Here is a 9,022-nt window from a genome sequence, read left to right as displayed (position 1 = left end):
GATCTGTTGAGGGTTGTAGTCTCGTGGCGGTGATCCGGTCCGTGCCCAGGGAGTCAGACTAAGTGGCGCTGTTTTAGCGGTAGATGTTGGACGACTACGCCACCCGTTGAGTGCAGCCAGGGAGCTGCTGCTGCAGGGCAGACCGCTGAGGCCGGTGGTAGGATTGTGCAGCGTGATAGTATAACCCCCAACGGGAGGGGTATGGCCTCAGGGCAGCCGACGTGGATGATGGGGGTAGCAGGAACCACTCGGAGACGGTACGGTGTAGTTCAGGGTCTTTACTGGTGACAAAGATAGACCCTCCCGGAGTACTGGCTAGCGATTGGGGCCTGGTCAGTCCTTGAGCAGATGGGATCTCCCCTGGCCAGGCGGAGTTGTAGGCCTCCCAAACTAACGATACTCTTCTGGCTACCTTGCTAGAGGCGGGTATAAGTAGCCCACGTCCCTGAATGTACCGTGTGGTGCTCACCCGTATGGCCGGTGACTCAGGGCCTTCGGGTTTCTGGGCCAGAGGACCTGCAATCCCCTGCCGGTCGGTTTCTGCTGCTGGATAGGAGTTAGTCCCCACAGCCTCGGACTCCGGGTCCGGTGATAACTTCTCAGTCAGGGCGAGCTCTGTAGCTGCCAGCCCCTGACTCCTTGTAACACTGCTCCCACAGAGCTCCTGTTGTTTCTTCCTATATTTGCTTCTTTTCTCTGCTTCTTCTCTACTTCTGGCATGGCCCAGGAGCTGGGCCCAGCCGGAGCCACAGCTCCCTGTCAGCCCTCCTGGCTGAACTCTCCCTCTCCACTCTCTAACCCTGCCTCAGCCCCAGGTTTATACAGGGGAAGTTCTTCCCCTCCCAGGACTGGGCAGGAGGTGTGGCATGCATAGGATTCCTGACCAAGAGACCTCCCACCTGCTCTCAGACATAACATTGCTGTTACTGTGGAAACCAGACCCCTGGGGTGCCACATTCCCCCCTAGTGAAATTTAGTACTCCGGGACTAAACATATTTTTAGACAAACATAACAAGGTATAAACAATAATAATACAATAAGAAAAACACATAAAGATGGTTACGGCGTGTCCGCAACCGGGTGCAGTTTTGAAGAAAAGCAAGGTGTCCATTTCACCAAAACAGGGAGACGTAACCAGGTAGGGGTCTGTCCTGTCCCGAGTCCTTAACAGTCTTTAGTCCGTCCTGGGTTACGCTCCAACTATGTACAAAGGATTCCCGGCAAATCCACCAAAGACTCCCATAAATTACTAGAAACACATAATTATTTACAGGATATGGCCGCTCTCAGTCCTCGGCCAGTGGGGATAAGGAATGGCTGCTCACAGTCCTCAGCCTGGTTTAAGATAGGGGCACATGGGGAACAATTCACTAATCCCAACGGGGACCATATTTTAATTAGCAGCAGTCCTTGTACCCTTACGGGTAACTATTTACAGCTCTTTATTCACGCTACTTCCCTTCAGTAGCTATGTCCTCTTTGTGCTCCCTCCTGAGGGTAGTCCTCAGACCCGTCCGGGTCCTCTTGGCTTTCCTCGTATTGGTAGTACTGCAGCTCCTCCTCGGTTAGCTGGGTTAGTATCTCTGCGACAGTCCTCCTCCCAGGTGGCCAGGACTTTACCTCCCTTTGGGCTGCCCCGGTTAATTGGGCCACCAGGATGCTCACTTTTTGCTCCTCTGTGAGGGGGTACACCTGGAAGAGGCTATCCAGCTTTTCTCTAAAGTCATGCAGGGTATGTGACTCCCCTGAGTACTGGGGTAGCCAGGCCGCTCCCGGGATATAGGGCATGGTGAAAGGCATGACTGCAGCAGCGGTGGCGCTGGCGGGGGTTGAGGCAGTGAAGCTCTCCTCCGTATCCGACATCTTCCTCTCCCCTAGTGGACCGTGGCCTACCTTGCGATGATCCTCTTCCGTAGGCCGCGGCTCCGCAGTGGATCGTCAGGGTTGAGGACCTTCCGTCGCGCTCCTGTGACGTCGGCGTCTGCTGGGCTCCTTCCAGGACCTTACGCAACGTCCGGATGTGAGGCGGGGCTTCAGTTTCTCGCGCGCTTTCGGAGTCCACTCCCCTCTTCTTCCCGCGCGGCGTCCTCAAGATGGCGTCCAATGGCGGGAAAACTCCATGGCTGGCGGAAAGAAGGCCGAAGATGGCGCCGAATGGCGGGAAAACTCCACCGATGGCGGGAAGGAAGCGGAAGATGGCGCCGGATGGCGGGAATCTTCACCACAGGTAAGTTTGAACAGTCTTTTTCAGGCACGCAGTACCTGGTGGTTGCGGGCACGAAATCCTGCCGACTACGCCAAAAGTTGACGCGCCCCTGGGCCTGTGTCACGCTGCGTTGCGCACGCGGGAGCTTACCCGGAGCCGGATCTGTTGAGGGTTGTAGTCTCGTGGCGGTGATCCGGTCCGTGCCCAGGGAGTCAGACTAAGTGGCGCTGTTTTAGCGGTAGATGTTGGACGACTACGCCACCCGTTGAGTGCAGCCAGGGAGCTGCTGCTGCAGGGCAGACCGCTGAGGCCGGTGGTAGGATTGTGCAGCGTGATAGTATAACCCCCAACGGGAGGGGTATGGCCTCAGGGCAGCCGACGTGGATGATGGGGGTAGCAGGAACCATTCGGAGACGGTACTGTGTAGTTCAGGGTCTTTACTGGTGACAAAGATAGACCCTCCCGGAGTACTGGCTAGCGATTGGGGCCTGGTCAGTCCTTGAGCAGATGGGATCTCCCCTGGCCAGGCGGAGTTGTAGGCCTCCCAAACTAACGATACTCTTCTGGCTACCTTGCTAGAGGCGGGTATAAGTAGCCCACGTCCCTGAGTGTACAGTGTGGTGCTCACCCGTATGGCCGGTGACTCAGGGCCTTCGGGTTTCTGGGCCAGAGGACCTGCAATCCCCTGCCGGTCGGTTTCTGCTGCTGGATAGGAGTTAGTCCCCACAGCCTCGGACTCCGGGTCCGGTGATAACTTCTCAGTCAGGGCGAGCTCTGTAGCTGCCAGCCCCTGACTCCTTGTAACACTGCTCCCACAGAGCTCCTGTTGTTTCTTCCTATATTTGCTTCTTTTCTCTGCTTCTTCTCTACTTCTGGCATGGCCCAGGAGCTGGGCCCAGCCGGAGCCACAGCTCCCTGTCAGCCCTCCTGGCTGAACTCTCCCTCTCCACTCTCTAACCCTGCCTCAGCCCCAGGTTTATACAGGGGAAGTTCTTCCCCTCCCAGGACTGGGCAGGAGGTGTGGCATGCATAGGATTCCTGACCAAGAGACCTCCCACCTGCTCTCAGACATAACATTGCTGTTACTGTGGAAACCAGACCCCTGGGGTGCCACATTCCCCCCTAGTGAAATTTAGTACTCCGGGACTAAACATATTTTTAGAAAAACATAACAAGGTATAAACAATAATAATACAATAAGAAAAACACATAAAGATGGTTACGGCGTGTCCGCAACCGGGTGCAGTTTTGAAGAAAAGCAAGGTGTCCATTTCACCAAAACAGGGAGACGTAACCAGGTAGGGGTCTGTCCTGCCCCGAGTCCTTAACAGTCTTTAGTCCGTCCTGGGTTACGCTCCAACTATGTACAAAGGATTCCCGGCAAATCCACCAAAGACTCCCATAAATTACTAGAAACACATAATTATTTACAGGATATGGCCGCTCTCAGTCCTCGGCCAGTGGGGATAAGGAATGGCTGCTCACAGTCCTCAGCCTGGTTTAAGATAGGGGCACATGGGGAACAATTCACTAATCCCAACGGGGACCATATTTTAATTAGCAGCAGTCCTTGTACCCTTACGGGTAACTATTTACAGCTCTTTATTCACGCTACTTCCCTTCAGTAGCTATGTCCTCTTTGTGCTCCCTCCTGAGGGTAGTCCTCAGACCCGTCCGGGTCCTCTTGGCTTTCCTCGTATTGGTAGTACTGCAGCTCCTCCTCGGTTAGCTGGGTTAGTATCTCTGCGACAGTCCTCCTCCCAGGTGGCCAGGACTTTACCTCCCTTTGGGCTGCCCCGGTTAATTGGGCCACCAGGATGCTCACTTTTTGCTCCTCTGTGAGGGGGTACACCTGGAAGAGGCTATCCAGCTTTTCTCTAAAGTCATGCAGGGTATGTGACTCCCCTGAGTACTGGGGTAGCCAGGCCGCTCCCGGGATATAGGGCATGGTGAAAGGCATGACTGCAGCAGCGGTGGCGCTGGCGGGGGTTGAGGCAGTGAAGCTCTCCTCCGTATCCGACATCTTCCTCCCCCCTAGTGGACCGTGGCCTACCTTGCGATGATCCTCTTCCGTAGGCCGCGGCTCCGCAGTGGATCGTCAGGGTTGAGGACCTTCCGTCGCGCTCCTGTGACGTCGGCGTCTGCTGGGCTCCTTCCAGGACCTTACGCAACGTCCGGACGTGAGGCGGGGCTTCAGTTTCTCGCGCGCTTTCGGAGTCCACGCCCCTCTTCTTCCCGCGCGGCGTCCTCAAGATGGCGTCCAATGGCGGGAAAACTCCATGGCTGGCGAAAAGAAGGCCGAGGATGGCGCCGAATGGCGGGAAAACTCCACCGATGGCGGGAAGGAAGCGGAAGATGGCGCTGGATGGCGGGAATCTTCACCACAGGTAAGTTTGAACAGTCTTTTTCAGGCACGCAGTACCTGGTGGTTGCGGGCACGAAATCCTGCCGACTACGCCAAAAGTTGACGCGCCCCTGGGCCTGTGTCGCGCTGCGTTGCGCACGCGGGAGCGTACCCGGAGGCGGATCTGTTGAGGGTTGTAGTCTCGTGGCGGTGATCCGGTCCGTGCCCAGGGAGTCAGACTAAGTGGCGCTGTTTTAGCGGTAGATGTTGGACGACTACGCCACCCGTTGAGTGCAGCCAGGGAGCTGCTGCTGCAGGGCAGACCGCTGAGGCCGGTGGTAGGATTGTGCAGCGTGATAGTATAACCCCCAACGGGAGGGGTATGGCCTCAGGGCAGCCGACGTGGATGATGGGGGTAGCAGGAACCACTCGGAGACGGTACTGTGTAGTTCAGGGTCTTTACTGGTGACAAAGATAGACCCTCCCGGAGTACTGGCTAGCGATTGGGGCCTGGTCAGTCCTTGAGCAGATGGGATCTCCCCTGGCCAGGCGGAGTTGTAGGCCTCCCAAACTAACGATACTCTTCTGGCTACCTTGCTAGAGGCGGGTATAAGTAGCCCACGTCCCTGAGTGTACCGTGTGGTGCTCACCCGTATGGCCGGTGACTCAGGGCCTTCGGGTTTCTGGGCCAGAGGACCTGCAATCCCCTGCCGGTCGGTTTCTGCTGCTGGATAGGAGTTAGTCCCCACAGCCTCGGACTCCGGGTCCGGTGATAACTTCTCAGTCAGGGCGAGCTCTGTAGCTGACAGGCCCTGACTCCTTGTAACACTGCTCCCACAGAGCTCCTGTTGTTTCTTCCTATATTTGCTTCTTTTCTCTGCTTCTTCTCTACTTCTGGCATGGCCCAGGAGCTGGGCCCAGCCGGAGCCACAGCTCCCTGTCAGCCCTCCTGGCTGAACTCTCCCTCTCCACTCACTAACCCTGCCTCAGCCCCAGGTTTATATAGGGGAAGTTCTTCCCCTCCCAGGACTGGGCAGGAGGTGTGGCATGCATAGGATTCCTGACCAAGAGACCTCCCACCTGCTCTCAGACATAACATTGCTGTTACTGTGGAACCAGACCCCTGGGGTGCCACACATACAGCAAACAATTGATTTTCCATACATAGGTTTTGAGTTGACCGCTGGATATACACATGTGTATCACTAATTACCAGAACTGGAAATCGAAAAAAGAGACGAGCAAGTTTGGGGTGAATCCTGCCTTCATTACTGCACAGCCGCTCATAGAGGGATCGGTACTAGGAACAGCAGGAGTGCCGGCGATGGTCACAGATTTACCTGCTGCGGGACTGAAGGAGTCTGATCGCGCTCGGCTCGAAGCTTTTTACCTGGTTTACGACAGGAATAATTGAAAGCTGTGCTTCAAAGGCCAGGAAGAAGTTTGCCACCGTCTATTAGAAAATAGACAAACTTAGGATAGAAATAATATGCACATATACCCTGCTATAAGTAAGTAAAAAGCAATAGGAAATATATATAATATAGGGTACTTAGTAAACATGTTTATTGATTAAAAAAAAAAAAGCCATCCCACCAGCACCAAGGTGCACCCAGTCAGTTATGTGAAGTATATAATAAAATACACTTTAGTACAATATTAGTATCTTGTCCCTTTAAATCTGCAGCTACTTCTGTCACCATGGTAACTGCATTCATACTCAGCCAATAGGATTGCTCGGTTTGAATTAGAAGAAAAAAAAAAAAAGTCCTATATGGTCAGTTTGTTCCATCTCATCTGAGTGTGAAGACAGACACCTGCGATCAGCGAGATTATAGGTATAAGACGTGATATAATATAACGGACGGAGCCGCATCCCATCACACGCACTCAGCGACCACAACTGACAGGAATCAGCACATTTATCAGAGGAGAAGTCATTATTCCCCAACACATGATAAGTGACAACTTCTAGATCTGCTGGGAACACAACTAATCCCTGCTAGACCCTCCCCGGACCACCGCCCCATTCATTCTCTATGCAGGAGAAAGCTGAGTACAGCGCCCCCCATAGAGAATGAACGGACCGGCGGTTGAACATTTGCACTTCGCTCACTTCTATCTATAAGTGCTGTTCTGCTGATTGGGTCATAGCGGCCAAACCCACCGATCTAAGAGTCATCACCTATCCAGAGATCAGTGAGAACTTCTTCCAACTAGACATCCCCTTTAATTGAAGAGATCACATATCTAACAGCCAATCCTATTCATTCCCAATCTTCCCTGTGCCCAGTAATGCCCCTGGGTATATCGCCAATATGAGCCAATCACCAAACCCTCTGCTGACTGTTCCCCATGTTTTATAGAGTTTGGAGACGTTTCTACAAGAGAAGATCTCAGCGGCCACCATGGGGATGGGTTACTCTGCCAGCGATGGAGCAGGTAGTATCCACCAGCCGGTGATATCTCACCTTCCTCCATATTCTGCTGTTACATGCGTTTCTTCAGCTTTACCCCTTCCCAACAGAACCAATTGATGGTTTTTTTCTGTTTTTTCCTTCGCTTTTTCCAAGCGCTATAACTTTTTCATGTCTGTCCACATAGTGTGAGGTCTTGTTATTTTGTAGGATGAGCGGTACTTATAAATCCCACCATTCATTTACCACATAGTACTAGAAAACGGGAAAAACATTCCAAGTGCAGTAAAAGTGCGAGGAAAAAAAAAGCCTGACACTGTTTATCTGGGAAGGGTTTTAACGGCGCACATAGTGTGGTAAAAATGACCTGGTAATAGGATCCTACTCCTCAGTGTGATTACAGCAACACCAAACTTCTCCAAGAGTTTTGGCAAAAGAAAAAAACTTTTTTTTATGGTGTCACCATTTTTTCTGAGACCCGTAACATTTTCATTTTTCGGGTTGATGGAGCTGTGTGGGGGCTTATTTTTTGAAGGGCAAGAGGACTTTATTGATAACATTTTGGGACACATATGACACGGTCATCGCTTCTTACAGGATTTTCTGTAGTATTGTGGCGAACGAAAAAAATGCAATTTTGGCTTTTTGAATTTTTTTCTGTGTTCACTGATCGTTTGTTTTTTATATTTGGATAGATTGTATTTCTCTGAAAGAGACCATACCACAAATGTGTATATTTTTATTATCTTTATTTTTAGTGGGAGGTGAGTTGAACGTGTGGAGTTTTAATATTTTACACTTTTTTTTTTTTTTTAATTTTCACTGCATTTGTATACATTATCTGATTGCTTGTGCTATATACAGCGATACCACAGTAATGCTCCATATAGCAAAATCACGGTCTTCTTTACAGCCCAAATGAAGCTTTATGATGACAGGCACGGAGACTTCAGCAGACCCCCGGATGTCATAGCAGTCCATCTGCGCCCTGTGATCGCGTCACAGGAGCGCCGGTGAGCGCATGGAACGATGCGTCCCAATGCCGGCGCGCTGTTAATGCTGCTGTTAGAGATTGACAGCAGCACTGAACAGGTTAACAGTGGTGGGCAGATCTTCGCTCCACTCGCAGCTCTTAGAGGCAGGTCCTGGTTGTTTGTCACAGCCATTATCTGCCATGTACGGGGCGAGCTGACTCTGCTCCATACACCCGCTACTGACTTATACCAGACATGTACGGCAGATGTTGGTAAGGAGTTAAAGCGGTTGTCCTGCTTTGGGGCCATTTGTTTTTTTTACTTTAATGCAAGTATTTGGGGTTAAAATTGATTTCTGTAATTGAGTTTCATTAAAAATGTTGCCTTCTGTAGCATCTGTGCTGCACTGTCTATTCCTGGCTGCAAAATTAGCTAACTGAGAATCTATCAGTGAGCTCCTTCTGACAGTCTTAAGGGAGAGGTTGTAGATCTTTCATCTGTTTTTTTTCCTGAGTGCCTTTTAGCTGATCTATGCCCAAAGAAAACATGAAACTTGAATGTGCAGGGAAGCAATAAGTCTGTAATAACCAGTGAAAAATGAAATCTAAATGTAAAAAATTACTTTTAGTAGTAAATACATGGACATAAGAAAATACACACTGCTCAAAAAAATAAAGGGAACACCTAAACAACAGAATATAACTCCAAGTAAATCAAACTTCTGTGAAATCAAACTGTCCACTTAGGAAACAACACTGATTGACAATCAATTTCACATGCTGTTGTGCAAATGGAATAGACAATAGATGGAAATTATTGGCAATTATCAAGACACACTCAAAGGAGTGGTTCTGCAGGTGGGGACCACAGACCACATCTCAGTAACAGTGCTTTCTGGCTGATGTTTTGATCAATTTTGAATGTTGGTTGTGCTTTCACACTCGTGGTAGCATGAGACGGACTCTACAACCCACAGAAGTTGCTCAGGTAGTGCAGCTCATCCAGGATGGCACATCAATGCGAGCTGTGGCAAGGAGGTTTGCTGTGTCTGTCAGCGTAGCGTCCAGAGGCTGGAGGCGT

The sequence above is a fragment of the Phyllobates terribilis genome, unplaced genomic scaffold (genome assembly GCF_046119375.1).
Source record: "Phyllobates terribilis strain yellow unplaced genomic scaffold, ASM4611937v1 Scaffold_30__1_contigs__length_15301838, whole genome shotgun sequence".
NCBI classification, from domain to species: Eukaryota; Metazoa; Chordata; class Amphibia; order Anura; family Dendrobatidae; genus Phyllobates; species Phyllobates terribilis.
Note: the sequence above shows the minus strand (reverse complement) of the source record.